Raw genomic sequence first — 17,938 nt, forward strand, 5'->3', positions numbered from 1 at the left:
ACAAACTCAAAGACAAAGGAAGACTTGCAATCCTACTCCTCTTCGAACTGTCGGCGGCATTTGTCCTGGTCAACCACAAGGTACTCTGTGATCACCCCGCCTCAGCAGCCCACTTCTCCAAGACTGCCATCACGTGGATTCAATCTTTCCTAAATAATAGGACCATGCATGTCTTCTCGCCGTCTGCATCAGCTGACCCTATAACCTGTGGTATACCCCAAGGCTCATGCGTATCACCAACCTTTTATAAAATCTTTACAAAGCCGCTGTTTTATGAACTGAACCATCTGGGTGTCACCTACACAAACTATGCAGACGACACCCAGATACTCCTACCCCTTACAGGCATCTATGATACAGATTGAACAAAATCTACACAATCATTCAGGCATGGATGGCTGTCCACGGCCTCTGCCTGAATGACGACAAAACGGAACTCCTCCTGGTCGGTTCACCAGCCAATATAAACAAAATAATCCCCAAATACACCACTCTCAATATAGATGGGAACAACATCCCAATCGCCAAAGAAGTAAAAACATTAGGCTTTTATCTTGACGTTACCTCCAACCTAACCAAACAAGTGAACATGACCGCCTCAGCTACTGCCTACAGAGGCACGCTGATAAGGGCCTGAAGACCACTGCTGTCAACAGAAAGTTGTATCACACTAGCTAGAGCACTCATACTGACCAAACTGGACAATTGTAATGGTCTCTACTTAGGAGCCAATAAGACTGTACTCAACAAACTACAGATGATGCAGAACAATGCTCTTAGAGTTGCATCAAATATACTGAGAAGAGAGTACATCTCAGCAACCAGAAAACACTGCAAATGGCTCTCTATAAAAGAAAAGATTAAACTTAAAACTATATATCTCACCTTTTAAAGCACTGAACCATACATCCCCTCCGTATCTCACTGAAGTCCCAACTGTGGAACACCCTCCCATCTGACATTAAATCTATCCAAATATTCTCCAATTTCAGGAGAAGTGTCATCTCTTGGTTACTCAGCAAGAACTAGTTAACACTAACCCACATTTATTTTATTTATCAGTGTCACCTCATAAATAATCGAATTACCCATTCGACTGTGCCCTACCTGTTGCATCTATCTGCACCTGCACATTTGGTTTGCCTACACTTTAGCTATCAGTAGAATTACTGCTTCTCTACACTGGTCTTGCCTATTCTTTAGCCATGTAAAAACACACTGGAACTGTAACCTTCTATCACTGCCTATGTTTCTAAATGTCTCCTGTTACCTACTTGCAACTGTTCATATTTGCCATGCATGTACATACTGAATACTTACTGTATTCCTAATGACACTGCTGATGTCTGTAACATTCTACTTGCCTCAAGAGTACACAGATACCCCTGGGTCAGGTGCGCTATACAAGTAAAATAAACAAACAAATAAAAGCCACAGTCCACCAGGAAGATGAAGGAACTGGCGGAATCTGCACTGCATGAATAACCAGAGAAAATGTATAAAAAGGAAAAAGTGCAGGAGATCTGATCAACCAAGTAACACTTTGTCCAGATGTTACTCCCCTTCTTCATCCGAGATGTGTCACTGTCCCTTCCCAGGGAGTTGACCTCTAAATCGGAGGATTCCACTCTAGCACCTCCACTCTTGGGCAGTGGAAAGATTCGATCAAAACATGTTGGACATCTTCGCGAAGGATCTGTCAGCCTTGCCCCAGTGGTGCTGGTTGAGCAAGGGCAGTAGCGACCCACTTCTACCCGCCGCTACAAGCTGAGGAGCTTGGTCAGGGTCTTGGATATGGGAGTTACTGCTAAATGTCCATCTAAAATTGGTCAGCTTGTCAATGAAGCAGACCATGTCTCTTTTTTAGGTTTATGTCCATCAAGGAGGATGAACTGAGTTCTATGAGCAGGATGGCCAGCTTGTTTTCTGACCTCTGCGTTGCCAGCGGCCTTGAAATGTCCCCAGGACTATAGTTGATGATGGGTACGCCTTATGACACAGCACAGGTCAGTGTGCCTTTTCCGAAGACCATAGCAAAGGCATCCGAATTCGTAGGGATCACTGCATCCTTGGTACCTAAAGTGCAGCATGACCTTACTGACATGATGTAACAGCGCCCTCCCAAGGAAACTATCTTTTTCATACTATTTTCTTCCAGACAAGAAGGAAGACGCTTTTGCCCTCACGAAGGTGAGGCTTTGTCAGACCATTTTATGTTGATGATGGTTGACATCACGGACACCGGTTTCAGGCAAATGAACAATGGGGCAGTGCTACACCACCAGGGATGGCTCAAGGCCATGAATTTCCGGCCCGAGGTTCTGGACAAGGTGGTAGACATGCCCTTCGACGGAGGGGACCTGTTCAGAAAGGTGTTTGATGGCACGTGATACCAATGCACCCCATTCCTTTTGGCATGCTACAGCAACGGCAGTTGCCCTTTTGCTCTGGCGAGGCGCATTTGTCCCGGACTTCACTTCACTACAGACCCTCCTATCATTCTCAATTGTACCGGTCCAACACATATGTCGTCCCAGTCGGCTATAACAAGGGGAAGTCTCAGGCATACTGAGGGACTCATGCCGCTGCAGTTCCTCTCACAGAGGTCAATCCTCCAAGAAGGCCTGACCAGGCTCTGATGCTGCCCCTCAACTTTCACACCCCAGTGGGACGGCAAGACTCCAATTTCATCGAGCAGTGGTGTTCCATCGGTTGTATACTAATTGACCTTTTCACAGTTGACCTCTGGAGAATTTACCTAATTTAGAAGGTCAATTAGGACATATATGCGGGGGAAACCCCCCGCAACCTCCCCCCCAATACCCTTATATATTATTTATAATCCAAAACCAACCCAATACATATATAAAATAATTAAAATAATATGGTAGGTCAATTGTGCAAAAGATCAATTGTTAAAGGTCAATTTGGGTAATACCGTTCCATGACCACATATGAATGGGTGTTGTCTTTAATCCAGCATGGGCACATTGGAGTTAATCGGGTGCCTGCCCTGAATTCCTTTTGTCAAAGGTTGAGAAGCACCTGCCACTACTTTTAAAGGAGCAGTGGAACACGTCCCGGTCTACCAGTAAGACTAAGGCGTCTACTCAAGATACTTTCTCGTAAAGAAAGTCTGTCGGCTGGAGAACCATACTTGACATGCGCATCGGCAACACATTTCTGCAATCTCAAACTTTCTGGATGGTCACCCTCCAGCCAAGTTAACTGCTGGGATGAGATTTCCTGTTATCACTGGACCTAGACGATGTGTATTTTCACATACCAATTCATCGACGACCCGGGCGGTACCTCCGATTCACCATTACGGGTCGTCAATTCCAGTTCAGGGCTCTACCCTTCTCCAGCATGGGGTCTGGCATGGGTTCACATGCTCATGAATATTCCCCGTCGTCAGGCTGGGAATCCTCGGTAAAGAAAAAACCAGTATCAGTTTCGTTTCTTATCTGTCTTTCGTAGTAGTAACCAATCACTGATCTCTGCGTCATACTGACCACAGCCAATGACTGCCCTCTACCTAAGCCCCGCCTCTGGCAGCCATCTTCAGATTTTTACCGCACATTCAAGTGTTGGGATCCTCGTGCTATTGCTCTCGAGCGTTAGTGCTATTTTTTCACATTTTTTCTCAAAAACTTTGATTTTTCGGTCAAAAAGAGCCTCAAGCTCCACCGATTCTTCATCCGATCAACGGGGACCCGTGTCGGATTCGTCTACGCCCCTCAAGGGGGAAGATTTCGTCGAGCTACGCTTTTGGAGGACTCCAGAAGTTTCTCAGGCCCATCTCGGACATGGCCCAGGAGAAGGGAAGCTCGACGCCCGGAAAGCTGTTCAGGGTCTCCGTGGATGCCAGCTTCAGAATGTCTTTAAGGAGGACGAACACTCCTTTTGTCTTTACTGCCTACATGAGGACAAGACGCACGTGGAGAAGGACTGTGCGTTTTGCGGCAATATGTCGGAGTGGACCATGAAGGACCGCCATCAACGTCTCGCCAACTGGCTGGAAGGGAAGAGCCCGTCAGGCGAGAAGAAGAAATCCGAGCGGTCTTCTAAGACCTTTGAGGACGCCCCGGCGACGGGGGTCCAACACAAGGCCAAGCACCGCGAGTCCGCTGGCACCGGGAGCGCCGAACGGTCGGGCTCTACGGGCGCCAGGCAGGGCGCATCCTCCCCGGCACCATCAACCACGAGCCAACGCTCTGGTTCGGGTAAGAGGAAGGCCGAGCACCCGGCGAAGCTCCTGGAGAGGCCCCGGTCGAGCTCGAAGGCCCCATCGGAGGGAGAGCGAGGCAGTGTCCCCCCCGTCCCCAGGAGAAGGCGGTGAGCGCACCTAAGGTGGTGAAAGCCTTAATCCATCCGGCCAAGGCCTCTATCGAGGCAGTCGCGGCGGCCCTGGCTCAGCCTGTGGAGGCTACACCAGTGGTGGTGACCTCGGGGCTCAGAGTCTCCCTACCACCGCGGAGGGAGTCCTCTTTTATGCCCATCGACAGGACCCCCGTGAAACCTCCGACAGAGAAGAAAAAGGGGGGGCAGGAGGTCGTCGTGGATTCGGCCTCAACCTCTGAGGAAGAGCTGATCGAGGTCTTAAGCCACGGCATTGGCGTGGAAGAAGACCAGCCCGTCGGGAGGGATCCCGACGTAGGAGACAACGATATCGTCGAGGGTGCCGACGGGGCCCCTGATCGCCCGTCGGACTCCCCTCAATCAGCGCCGCAAGACAACTCGGCGGCCATTTTGTTGGCTATACAGTCCTTATGCTCGGAGATGAGGACGAGACTACCGTTACCACAAGCGGAGGAACCGCTCCCGACGGGGGACCCTTCTGGGAGCCCTCCCCCTAAGAGAAGAAGGATTCACCCTCCACCTCCTTTTCAGCCATCGCACCCTGTTCAGCCCTCCTCCCCGTCCACGACTCGTAGGGATGATACGGGGACTGACACGGCCGCGACGGGTATGGACGACGAGGTTTACGACGAGGATCTGCCGTCGTCACCTCCCACCCGGGCTTCCCCGCCCGACGAGATTGGATCGTTTCACTCCATGATCGCCAGGGCATCCGAGCTCTTCCAGCTCTGCCCGGAGGAGAAGAAGAAGGAAGGTTTCCTTTATCAACGGCGCAAGGCCAAGAGGAAGACGGTCCTCTCCGTGCCTCTACTGGACGATATTTGGGATGAGGGCCTCGCCCTCCTCAAGAACCCATCCACGACGCCGGCTAGAAGGGATCGGTACGAGAAGAAGTACCGGGTCCCGGACGCGGCCCCCTTGTGCCTCTGGGCACAGCCGACCCCGGACTCCGTCGTCTCCGCGGCGGCCAGGAAGAAAGCGGGGGGGGGGGTGCGGCCTCTACGTCGACTTCCCCGCCGGACGGCGAGGGAAAGAAATTGGATACGATGGGACGCAGGGTCATCTCGTCTGCAGCGACGACGATTAAGGTGGCCAACGCCTTGGCTATCGTAGTCCGCTACGACAGGGAGCTGTGGTACAAACTGGCCCCCCTGCTGGACTTCCTACCGGACGACAAGAGATCTTGCAGGAAGGTGAGGTGGCGTCGGACCACGTCATTACGATTGCGACGGACATCGCCGACACTGGATTTCGCCAGTTGGGCAACAGCGTGTGCCTTAGGCGGCGTGGATGGCTCAAAGCTACTGACTTCCGTCAAGACGTGCAGACCAGAGTCTTGGACATGCCGTTCGATGGAAACAACCTGTTTGGGAAAAGAGTGGACGATTCCCTTCAAGCCATCAAAGCAGACACGGAGACGGCCCGGGCTCTTGGGGTTCTCCAGCAACGGCGGCCGCCCTTTCGGATCGGCGGAGGCAAGGGTGCCTCCAAAGGTTCCGGCGGCGGATTTTCCACCTACCGTTAAGAGGCCCGTTCGTCGTCGCAGGAAGCTTACAGGGGACGAGGCAAGTCAGGCGGACCCCGCCGTCGTCGCCAAGGAGGTCAAGGCGGCAAAGCCTTGTCGAAGCAGGACTGAACCGGCCGTGGGGTCGGGCCCCCACCGAAGCACCCCGGTGGGAGGCCGGCTGGCGAGCTTCGTCAGCGTGTGGGAGTCCATCTCCACCGACCGTTGGGTGCTGGACGCCTTAGCCCAGGGTCACGCGCTCGAGTTTCAAGGAAGGTGCCCGCGCGTCCCCCCTGTGGCCAGGAAAGATCACGTCCCTCAACTTCTCTTGGAGGTAAAGGCGATGCTCAGGAAGGGCGCCATCGAGCTCGTCCCAAAGAGGCTTTGTTTACTCAAGATACTTCCTCGTGAAGAAGAAGACGGGAGGATGGCGTCCCATCCTGGACCTACGACGACTGAACAAATTCATCAAGGCACAGAAGTTCCGGATGGTCACCCTCCAACACGTCCTGGGTCAGCTGGAGGAGGGCGATTTCCTGTCGTCGTTGGATTTGGAGGATGCCTACTTCCATATTCCCATCCTAAAGGGACACCGAAAGTTTCTCAGGTTCGTGGTCCAAGGGCGTCATTATCAGTTCAGAGAACTTCCCTTCGGACTAAGGTCGGCACCCAGGGTGTTCACCAAGTGCCTCGCACCGGTGGCGGCGCAGCTGCGCCGAGAGGGGATCCACGTCTACCCCTACCTGGACGACTGGCTCATCCGAGCCAAGACGAGGGAGCTCGCCGTGGAGCACACGGCAAGGACCGTCCAACTTCTCACGGACCTGGGATTCTCCGTAACTACGCCAAGTCGCACCTAGTACCCGCGCAAGACGCACTGTTTCTGGGAGCGAAGCTCGACACAGTGTCGCTTCTGGTCTCCCCGTCGGAGGAAAGGACGAGGGCCATTCTGGGCAAGGTGCAGCGGATGCTGGTTGCGGACGCGGCCAGAGTGAGGTCCATCAAGTCCCTCCTCGGAATGATGTCTTCTTGCATTTACCTCATTCCCCTGTGCAGGCTCCGGATGCGCCCGTTGCAGGAGTTCCTGGACGCGCGCTGGATCCAGACGACGGGCAGCTTTGAGGAGAGGATCATGCTCGACGAGAGTTTCCGACGAGCGATCCGGTGGTGGGGCACCCGTGCACATCTGACGGCGGGCATGGACTTCCAGACCCCCGGCCACCAGGAGACAGTGACCACGGATGCCTCCCTGGAAGGGTGGGGAGCGCACACCGAGAATCTGCACGCGAGAGGCCTCTGGCTCCCGACGGAGAAGGCCCTCCATATCAATGTCCTGGAGCTCCGCGCAGTGTTTTGGGCCCTCAGGTCCTTCCTTCCGTCCCTCAAGGGCAAGGTGGTGAGGATCTTCACCGACAACTCCACCACCATGTTCTACATCAGGAAACAGGGCGGAACCAGGTCCCCAGCCCTGTCCAGGGAGGCGCAGGATCTGTGGCATTGGGCCGTCGCCCAAAGGATGTTTCTGGTGCCGTTTCATCTGGCAGGGATAAAAAACACCATCGCCGACTCACTCAGCAGGGAGCTGCGCTCGTGCCACGAGTGGGAACTACGACAGGATCTAGTGGACCGCCTCTTCCGACGGTGGGGCACACCAGATCGATCTGTTTGCGACGGCGACGAACTCCAAGTGCCGGAGGTTCGCCAGCAGGTTTCCCCAGCCGAGGAACATGGGCGATGCTTTCTCGTTCCCCTGGGAGGGCCTGTTCCTATACGCGTTCCCTCCATTGCCATTGCTGATCCGGCTCATCAACCAGCTCAAGAGGTCCCGGTGCAGGATGATCCTCGTCGCACCTGCGTGGCCGAGGCAGATATGGTTCCCGGACCTTCTGGATTTGTCAGCGTCCCCATCAATCAAGCTGCCAGTGGACGCGGATCTGTTCTCCAGGGAAGGAGGCGCCATCCTCCATCACGACCCGAAGTCGCTGAACTTGCAGGCCTGGCTCCTGCAGCGCTAGAGTTTGGAGGATACGACATACCGGCCGACTGCAGAGAGGTTCTTGCAAAGGCCAGGGCGTCCTCAACTCTTAAATGCTACGGACACAAATGGAAGAGGTTCTCTGTCTGGTGCCACGCACAGAAGATTAACCCTCTGCGGATTACGGCTCCCCAAGTACTGCCGTACCTACTGACGCTGGCCAAAGCTGGACTGGCTCACGCGTCCATCAAGATTCATCTTGCTGCGATCTCCCGATACACCAGAACCACGGGGCGGATGTCCTTGTGGTCTCATCGTCTGGTGAAAGAGTTCATGAAGGGACTGTTCAGATCGTTCCCGCCGGTGAAGGCTCTGGCCCCGGCGTGGGAGCTCAACGTGGTGCTGACCAAGCTCATGGGACCTCCGTTCGAGCCTCTGCACTCGGCCCCGTTGAAGTTCTTGTCGTGGAAAACAGCGTTTCTTGTGGCCATCACCTCCGCACGACGGGTGGGAGAGATCCAGGCCCTCTCCTGCAAGGCCCCATACTTGACTTTTCACGACACGAGGATAGTGCTCAGGACGCACCCCTCCTTCATGCCCAAGGTGCCGTCGGACTTCCACCTCAACGAACCCTTGGTGTTGCCTGTTTTCTTCCCGTCGCCTTCGTCGCCGGCTGAGAGGACTCTGCACTCGCTGGATGTGGCTAGAGCGCTATGTGGACCGCACGAAGGGTTTTCGGAAGACGTCGCAACTCTTTGTGAACTTTGGACCTGTCAATCAGGGGAAGGCTCTCTCGAAGGCTTCCATTTCCAGATGGCTCTCCGGCTTTATCATGTACTGTCATCGGTTGGCAAACCAACCCCTGCCTGGCCGTCCGAGAGCCCATTCCACCAGAGCGATCGCAGCTACCACGGCATTCCTATCTGGTGTGCTCTTGCTGGACATCTGCAGGGCTGCTACGTGGAGGTCGACGCACACCTTCACGAAATTCGAATTCGATCGGGATTCCAGGGAGGAGTCCAGGGTCGGCCAAGCAGTGCTGCGCAACCTGTTCGCCTAAGGTGAGCCTGGTGAGGAGGTAAGATTTGCTTAATGTTGAGTTTGATGTAATGCTTAATGTTAAGCCTTTGCCACCTCCCGTGGTTGTGCATGTGTGTACTGCTATGTATTCTTTATTCATGAGCATGTGAATCCATGCCAGACCCCATGCTGGAGAAAGAACAAGTTACTTACCTGTAACTGTTGTTCTCCAGAATGGGTCTGGCATGGATTCACATGCGAACCCTCCTGCCTACCCCTCTGCGGCTCTTCACTTGGTCATACTGCCACGTGCTACCAAATCTGAAGATGGCTGCCAGAGGCGGGGCTTAGGTAGAGGGCAGTCATTGGCTGTGGTCAGTATGACGCAGAGATCAGTGATTGGTTACTGCTACGAAAGACAGATCAGAAACAAAACTGATACTGGTTTTTTCTTTACTGAGGATTCCCAGCCTGACGACGGGGAATATTCATGAGCATGTGAATCCATGCCAGACCCATGCTGGAGAACAACAGTTACAGGTAAGTAACTTGTTCCTTCGTCTCAAATCCACCCGAGGGTGTTTACCAAATAGCTCGCTCAACGCTGGCTCACCTTCCCGTTCAAGGATCCACGTGTAACCATACTTCAGCGCCTGGTTGGTCAGGTCTAGTCTCTCCCACTGGCTCATCGGCATACAGAGGCCACAATTCTTTGCTTTTCATCGCTGGGGTTCTCAGTCAACTATACAAAATCATGTTTAACTCCTTCTCAGCACGCTCTGTTCTTGGGGTCTCATCTGGACAGTCTAGCTTGAGTTGCTACCATGGAGCGGCTCTTCCATAATGGGCGAGGGGGCGTCGGCCCACCTGTTCTTGGCCCCCTGTTGCCCATTATGGAGGATAAGCCCAGTGAAATACGAGCACTCCCTCTGCTGTTTTTGTCAACTGAGGGAGTGCTCTTAACTGTCAAGGTGAGACAATGGTTCCTTTTGACAGTTACAGTTCCCTAGCTGTGGAAGCTCAATGAACCATGCAAGGTTGGGGGGCATTTTGCTTCCCCAGCCTTGCATGGCTCATTGGAAATACTGGCTGGGGTACTGCATGTCTCTATGTGCAAGGGGTTCTCCTGCGCCAACTCACATATACAGACACAGCAGGCTGGAGTGGGGCATCTTGTCACCCACGCTCAGGCCCCTGCACACATGTGCAGAAACCAGGAAGCGTCCTGATTCCTATTCATGCTAGCAGGGGCCTGAGGGCTGGAGAGGAAAGACCCGCTGCAGAAGGTAGTTTTGTTCATGTTTTTTTATTTAAATTGTGTATGGCTGCCTGCATCCTTGTTAGGTGAAAGAATGTATGATGATGAATGATGGTGTGAATGAGAGCATGTGTGCTGTGTGTATGTTGTCTAAATGTGCGCGTTTGTATGTTCATTTATTTAAATAGGTGTATGGATGCGTGTATTATGAGTGAGTGCATGATGGGTGCTCTTGTGAATGAGACAGCAATTGCTTTCTGTGTGTGTGTTGTGTAAGTGGGTGTGTGTGGTTGCTTGTGCTGGTCAGAGTTTTTTTTTAGCGAGTGGGGGTAGGAGGTTTGTACAACAAAGGCATTTTAAAAATGCCTTTGTTGCACAATCCCCCTCCCCACCAGCCAAAATCGGCTCTGTCTGTAGTGCTCTGGGGCACAGGGGACAGGGATGGTATTTTTATACTCCACATCTATGATAGATGTCTAGTAAATAATACCATACCGGCCCCTGTGTCCTCCAAACACCTTGCATACACACATTATTACTTTGAGAGGGACAGACGGATGCACGCTGTGGGGTCCGTGGATAGGGATGACATTTATTTACTGGGGATTTATCATAGATGTGTAGAAATACCGTACTTGCCCACTGGGCACCCCAGCACCTTGCATACACACATAACCACAATGATTGTGTGAGTGTGTGAGGAGCTCGTAATTTTCTTATAGATGTCCAGTAAAGAAATACCAAACCCGGCCCTTGTATCCCTAGTGCCTGGCACATTGATTGTGTGTTTGTGTGAGGAGCTCGTAACCCAGGGGACAGGCATGTAATTTTTTTTATTTGTATTTATTTAGATTTATATAGCGCTTTAAGCCAAAGCGCTTTACATGAGCAATTACAACAAGCAATACATAACATTGAATCAAACCAGAAAACAGTACAAGAAACAATTTACATTATTGGTGAAGTTAAGTGCATATGGTGGGGGCCTTAAGTGAGAGAGGAGGGTTAGGAGAAGGAGGAGGGGGTTTCAGTGGAGAGAGAGGAAGCTGAAAGATGCTAGGGGGGTGAATGAAAGAGGTAGGCTTTTACAGAAGTGCGGAATGAGGGGTAGCGGGTAGTAGAGCGGACGGGGAGGGGAAGGCTGTTCCAATGGAAAGGAGCAAGAAGTTGGAAGAAGCGGGAAGGGGCACAGGGTGGAGGACGAGGAGGAGGAGGAGGAGAAAGAAGGAAGAGATCTGCAGAACGGTGAGAACAAGAAGGGGTGTAGAAAGTGAGAAGGGAGGATAGATAGGGAGGTGCAAGACAATAGAGGGCTTTGAAATCTAGACAGAGGAAGTTAAATTTAAGCTGGGAGTGAAAAGGGAGCCATCCTAGTGAGTCAAGGGAAGAGGAGATGAGTCCTGAGGTGAGAGACGGCAGAGGGAATGGATAGCGGAGTGGTAGATGGATTTGAGGGGCGAGAGGTGTGAAGAGGGGTGTCCAAAGAAGAGAGTGGAGCAGTAGAAGAGTCTGGAGAAGATGCAGGAGATTAGGAGTTTAGTAGCGTGGAAGGTTAGGAGAGGACACATTTTACGGATGTTGTAGAGGTGGAAGCGGCAAGATCTAACAGTGAGAGAAATGTGGTGGGAAAAAGAGAGGTGGGGGTCGATGTGGAGACCAAGGTTGCGGACAGGAGAGAAGGGGAGTTGGGAGGGAGGAAAGAGAATGAAAGGAGGAGGAGAGGGAGGAGGAAGAGTGTTGGCATGGAAGAAGAGGAGCTCAGTTTTATCGGAGTTGAGAGAAAGGAAGTGAGAGGACATCCAAGATTTGATAGCGGAGAGGCAAGAAGAGAGCTTAAGGTGGATGTCAGGTGAGAAGGAGGAGAAGGAAAGGAAGAGCTGGGTATCATCCGAATAGAAATGGTGTGATACACCAAAGGAGGAGATAATGGGAGCTAGGAAGGAAGTATAGAGTGAGAAGAGAAAGGGACCAAGGACAGAAGCTTGGGGTACACTGTGGTTGAGAGGAAAGATAGGTGAGGAGCGGCCACCCCAGGAGACTGAAAATGTGCGATTAGAGAGATAGGAGGATAACCAGTTGCGAATGGAGTCTTTAAGGCCAAATGAGGAGTGAGAGTTAAGGAGAAGGGGGTGGTCAACAGTATTGAAGGCAGCTGAGAGATCTAGTAGGATAAGAATAGAAGAATGCTTAGAGTAGCAAACAGAAACGAGAGAGTTGAGAAAGCAGGTGAGAGCAGTTTCCGTGGAGTGAAGAGGGCGGAATCCAGATTGGGTGGGGGGAGGAGAGAATGGTTGGAGATGAAGGCAGAGAGTTGAGAATAGACAATGCGTTCTAGAAGTTTGGAGAGGAAGGTTAGAAGGGAGATGGGGCGATAATTGGATGCAAGGTTGGGGTTGGCAGAAGGTTTTTTGAGAATGGGGATGATAGTAGCGTGCTTAAAAGGAGAGGGGAAGGTGGACGTAGAAAGACAGGTGTTGAAGAAGGTGGTGAGATAGGGTATTAAGAGGGGGTACATTTTAGGGATAAGTGAGGTAGGAATGGGGTCAGCAGGAGAAGCACTGGGATGGGTTTTGGAAAGGAGGAGGGTAACTACAGATTGAGTGATAGGAGTAAATGAGGACATGTAGAAGGGAGAGGGTTGAGGGGGAGAATAAGAAGGGGAAGAGAGGATAGATTTTCGGAGGTTGAGTACTTTGTTGGAAAAGAAGGTGGCAAGGTCAGAGGCAGAGAGAGTAGAGGCAATGGAATGATCGAGTGTGGGAGGAGAAAGAAGTTGAGATAAGGTTTGAAAGATTCGGCGTGGATGGGAGGACTGAGTGAAGAAGGTCGGAGAAGTAATGCGCTTAGCATAATTCGGATAGGAGTCATAGAGGGAGTGATAGTCTAAGTAAGCAGATTGGTTGGAAGGGGTGGAGTGTTTGACCCAGGAACGGTCGAGGCGCCTAAGAAGGTGGCCAATGGAGGAAAGAGGAGGTGAAAGCCAAGGTTAAGCGGGACGGCGAGAAGGGCGAAACGAGGAGAGAGGGTAAAGAAGATCTAGAGAAGAGGTGAGGGAGGAATTTAAGGTGGACAACGCTTCCGAAGCTGAAAGAGGGGAGAAGTGAGAGAGGGGGGGGGGGAGCAAGAATTGAGGAAGAGAGAAGGGTTGAAGTTGCGTAGGTCACGACGGAAGAAGGGGTGGAAGGAGGAGGGGAGGGGAGGGAAAGGAGGGAGACGGAGAGTAAGGAGTGGTCAGAAAGGTAGTTAAGTAGAGAAGAGATGGGAGAAGCAGAGAAGGAAGAGGTAAAGATGAGGTCAATGGTAGAGCCAGATTGGTGAGTAGGTGGGGAAGGGAGAGGGGTAAGGAGGTAGGAATCAAGGATGGAGAGGAGAGGGAGTTAGTGGAGAGATTGAGATTGAAGTCACCAAGTACGATAAGAGGGGAGGGGCTGGGGAAGAAGAGGCTGAGAAGATGGTCAATGTCCTCGTAGAATGAGCCAGCTGAGCGGTATATGATGAGGAAAGTTATAGCGTGGGGAGAATTAAAGATTTTATATATGAATTCGAAGGAAGGAAGAGTGGGTAGAGAGGGAGAGGAGGTAAAGTGAGGACGGAAAAGAAGGCATCTATGATAGATGTCCAGTAAAAAAAACATGCCTGACCCCAGTGCCCCCCAGCGCCTGCACACAAACACATTCATTGTGTGAATGCGAGACAGTGGGGCCCAGTGGGCAGACATGGCATTTTTTACTGGGTGTCCCCATTCTTTCTTTGTGTTTTGAATCCCAACTGTTTACATAACAAAAAATAAATATTGTTGAAAACTGGAGAAATTCTTTCACAATGATACAAAATAGCAAAAAAATGTAAAGTACGTAAGTAATTAAAAAATAAAACTTTGTTATACATTTTAAAATATATGTTCTAAAAACGAGTGGATAGACAGGAAGCATACAAAAAAACAAAAGACAGTGAAGCAGAGAAAACGCTGTTAAGAAGCATAACAACATACAGCTCCATTTACATCATTGTGAACTAAGCCAATTTAGGTAGTTCTTCTTCCCTTTCTGCCTTGTCTAACTTCTCCAAGATTTTATATAGGAGATCATACAGTGCTAGTATGAGCCTCTGTGCCTGTCCACCCATCAGTCTCACCCATAGGGCCTCACTCCCTTGGGATGTATCTAAATACCTTAGCCTTTCTTCGCTTAGGGAATCACAACCGATCACCAGATATTTTGTGGTTTCTTTGAGATCAAGAATGCCACATTGCCTGCAGCTTCTTTTTTCTGTGCCACCTTTCCAATTTCCAACTCTCTCAAGAGTTGGCATTTGATTTAATCAAAAACGGAGATATAATAATCTCCTTCTTGGACACGGGAAGATAAGCAGATATTTCAGGACCTGTTCCCTTTTATACACCAATTTTGAATATTCCCTGTACAGGATGTAATTTGCCAGTTCCTCTGATGTTTTCCCCCAATCGTATTTAAACAGCTTTCTCTTTACTTTGGCTTGATTGATTACCAGCTCCTCTCTTGATCCAATTTCACTTAATAATTGGCTCATCTCAAGCTTCAGTGTATTGATTAAGGTTCCCGAGGTACGTGTTTGTTCTTCGCCCCATTTTTCATACAGGGAATCCAAGGGGCGATTTCGGAGATTTGCGTAACTCATTATTTTCCTCCATGTTGCCCCGGTGGCAAGCGAGATCAACCCAAACTCATGCCTTATCACTACATTTGGTACTGATTTTGCCAACCTCAAGGTCTTTCCAGAGTCTACCTTGAATTGTATTTAAGTGTTTTCCTAGGTCGTTTAGATTGATACCCAGCCCGTACAAGATTGTTGGCTCTGCTTGCATTAGGTAAAACCTTATCTGGGGAGTCAGCGAAAATTCATATTACTGAGCATATACATGCCTCATTTTTGCGAGCAGCGGCCCAAGTTTGCTGTTTAAGTACTTTATCCCTCCCTCTAGAGATGTGGAGTTAACAACTTCATATCCCAAATAGGTCAGCTCGGATACTAGCTCCAGTGGCTCATCTCCCACTTTCCATTTCATTGTTTTTGGATTTCTCCTTGTTGGAAATATACACACTCTAGATTTCGTTCCATTTGCCTTAAGGTTGTTCTCTGCTGCATATAGATGGAATAGTGACAGTTTCTGTTGTAATCCTAGGGGGAGGGGGGTAAGATCAAACAGCACTATGCCATCGGCAAGTATTGCCGCTCCTCATCTGACTGGGTTTGTGCCTCCCCCTCCCAAGTCTTTGCTACATCTGCCATGTACAAATTATACAAGGTGGGGGCCACGACACATCCCTGTCTCAAACCCACGTGTCCGAACAAAGTCTGTCGTGGCCCCCTCCCTGTTAATCCTCACTCTCACCAAGGTGTTTGTATGTAACGAGGCCAGCATTTTTATCAGGGTAACAGAGACCCCTGCTTGATGGAGCTTTGCCCACAATCGGCCACGACTAACAGTGTCAAAAGCACTGGTCAGGTCGATTTAGGCAGTATATACTGTAACAATGGACTTTTTATTTTTTTACCGCTGCTCTCATATGGGCCAAAGTAAATGCATTTAGACAACCTTTCTCTTTTCTTTAATGTAAAGCGTATCAGAGCAAAACGGGTTCGACAGAATACGATTTTTATTCTTTTTATTCTTTTTTGTTCCCTTATTCTAATATCAAAGGGATTTTTATGTAACTTAATAGAGTGCCATTTCCGTTTCAAAGATAGTAGTTCCAAACCTATGTTAAGCTTTATGTTATATTTCTTCACTGCAAGCTTCACGTCCTCGTTCTTCATTTGTGCCAATTCTTGGGCCCAGATCTCTGTAAAAACCCTTTTTATTCTTGTACTCCATTTAATTATCATTCTAACTCAGCGTAAGCCAACAAGGGTTCCATGTCGTACTTTTCCATTTGCGTAGGTATTGAGTACTTAATAGGCAGGTGATCACTTCCCCACGTGTTAGGTTGTTTCCACTTATTTCTGTAGTGGTGTAGATATGGTCAATCCATGAGGTTTGTTCTCTCCTTTTCCATTTGTGGAAATCCATTTGTTCTTTATCTCCTGGAGTGCATGGCCACAGTTCCCAGTCTGCCATAAACAAGTTCCAAAGGCTCCCCAACTGGTCACTTTTAGTTTTGATGTTTCCTCCTTGCAGTGTGTGTATTTTTCCCCTTTCCACCCACACGCTGCATTAAAATCTCCAGCTACTAGCGGATTTGTATTTCTAGCTTTTCCTAGCCATCCCTCAAAGAGTTTGGCTAGCTTGGTCTGCAATTTCCTAATGTGGCTATTTGTTGGGTTTACGTAAACGTTTACAATCGGGAGGTTTGGTGTGAGTGCCAGCCTTTATGTGTATTGGCAAAATGTTCGGCGAAGGTACCCCGATTTCATAGTGGCTACAGTCCCATCCTAGATCAACCACCACTATCAGGCCCCCTTTTGGTCCTCCGTGGATACCCCGAAACACGTGTTTACAATATGTTTTGAATCCTGTCAACTCAAAATCCTTCAATGCCACTGTCTCTTGCATGATCACAATGTTTTCATCTTTGAAAGGCTTAGTGGGGATATTCATTATCTTGAGGTGTCCAGACGTTCCACGATGTTATGTTCACTTCATCTGTTTTAAAGATGCTGCTGACTTTGTTTTACCTTCCTAAACATTTCTATGGACCCTTCCAGCCACGCCCATTCATCCCCAGTTCCTGGTAGTCCTTGTAATCCCTGGGTTATGTTTGTTCTTGCAGCCTCTGTATCGGTTGTATTGGGTTTAGGAAGGTATCTGCTTGCTTCTGCGCCAGCAATTCCTTCAACGTGAATCCCAGCGTCTTTAGAGCTGCTCGGTTGCTCCAGATGAGCTGAGCAATAAGATTTGAGGCAAAGGTACATACCGATCTTTCCGCCCCTTTTTTGGGGTAAGCCACTCTCAGAATATCCTCTGAGCACAATGCTCTTAATTGTGGAACTGCCTGAAACCTTTTTATTATGTTTCCCCTGTTCATGTTTTTAAATATATCTCCGTGCCTTGTAATATTTCTTTTATCGTCTCTTCCCTCTGCAGGGGTGCCTATCCTCTGTTCTTGTTGGATTTCTCTCTCTCTCTCTACCTCTTGTTGCGGTCCATTTTCCTGGTGAATCTCTGCCATCAATGTTTGCTCCCTCTCTTCTGTTCCTCTAGATATCAATAACTCTGGTAGTCATTGTTCTCCAATAGTAGTGTCCATAGCCTTTTTGTGTTCCTCAGGGACAATATTACATTGCTCACTTTGGTCTTTTTCTTGTGAATCCAAATAGGTAGTGATTTTAGCCCGTTTCTTCTTTTTTCCCAGTCCCTTTTCCTTCACTTGTTCCTCCACTCCACTTTTTTTAGACTTTATATTTCTGGTGTTACCTGTTTCTTTTTCAACTAGAGAGAGCCCCCACAAATTGTTTAGAATTGTTGTTTTGTTTGTTGGGATTTGGTACCGGCAAATTCTTTGATTTTTTTTTTTTTTTGTTGCTTTTTTTGCTTTTTTGCTTTTTTGTTTTTCTGTTTTGCTTATTCGGTCTACCCCCTCCATCTACTACTTGATTTGCTATCTCCAGTTCTTCCCTTCCTTGTAGGGGGTTTCCTGTGGTGTTCTTTCCAATTCTACCCTTTCTATGTTATTTACGTTCATCTGTTCACACAAAGGTGAAGGTCTTCCTTGGTGAGCCTTCTTTCTGTGTTTGTTCCCATTCCCGTTGTTCAGTGTCTTGCCAACCGGTACTGGTTTCTATCCACAATGTGGGTTCCACATGCAGGCTTTGTACTTCATGAGTAGTATGGGGCACCTCC

General features: G+C 49.6%; 1 protein-coding gene across 3 annotated transcripts in view; it reads left to right on the top strand.

Annotated features, from left to right (window-relative positions):
* The window catches only part of AKAP9 (A-kinase anchoring protein 9), a 2,953,299-nt gene that overhangs the window by 610,271 nt on the left and 2,325,090 nt on the right, over window positions 1-17,938 (top strand). The window lies entirely within an intron of this gene.

Source organism: Ambystoma mexicanum, chromosome 2q, assembly GCF_040938575.1.
Source record: "Ambystoma mexicanum isolate Mex_15411 chromosome 2q, UKY_AmexF1_1, whole genome shotgun sequence".
In the NCBI taxonomy this organism is placed as follows: Eukaryota; Metazoa; Chordata; class Amphibia; order Caudata; family Ambystomatidae; genus Ambystoma; species Ambystoma mexicanum.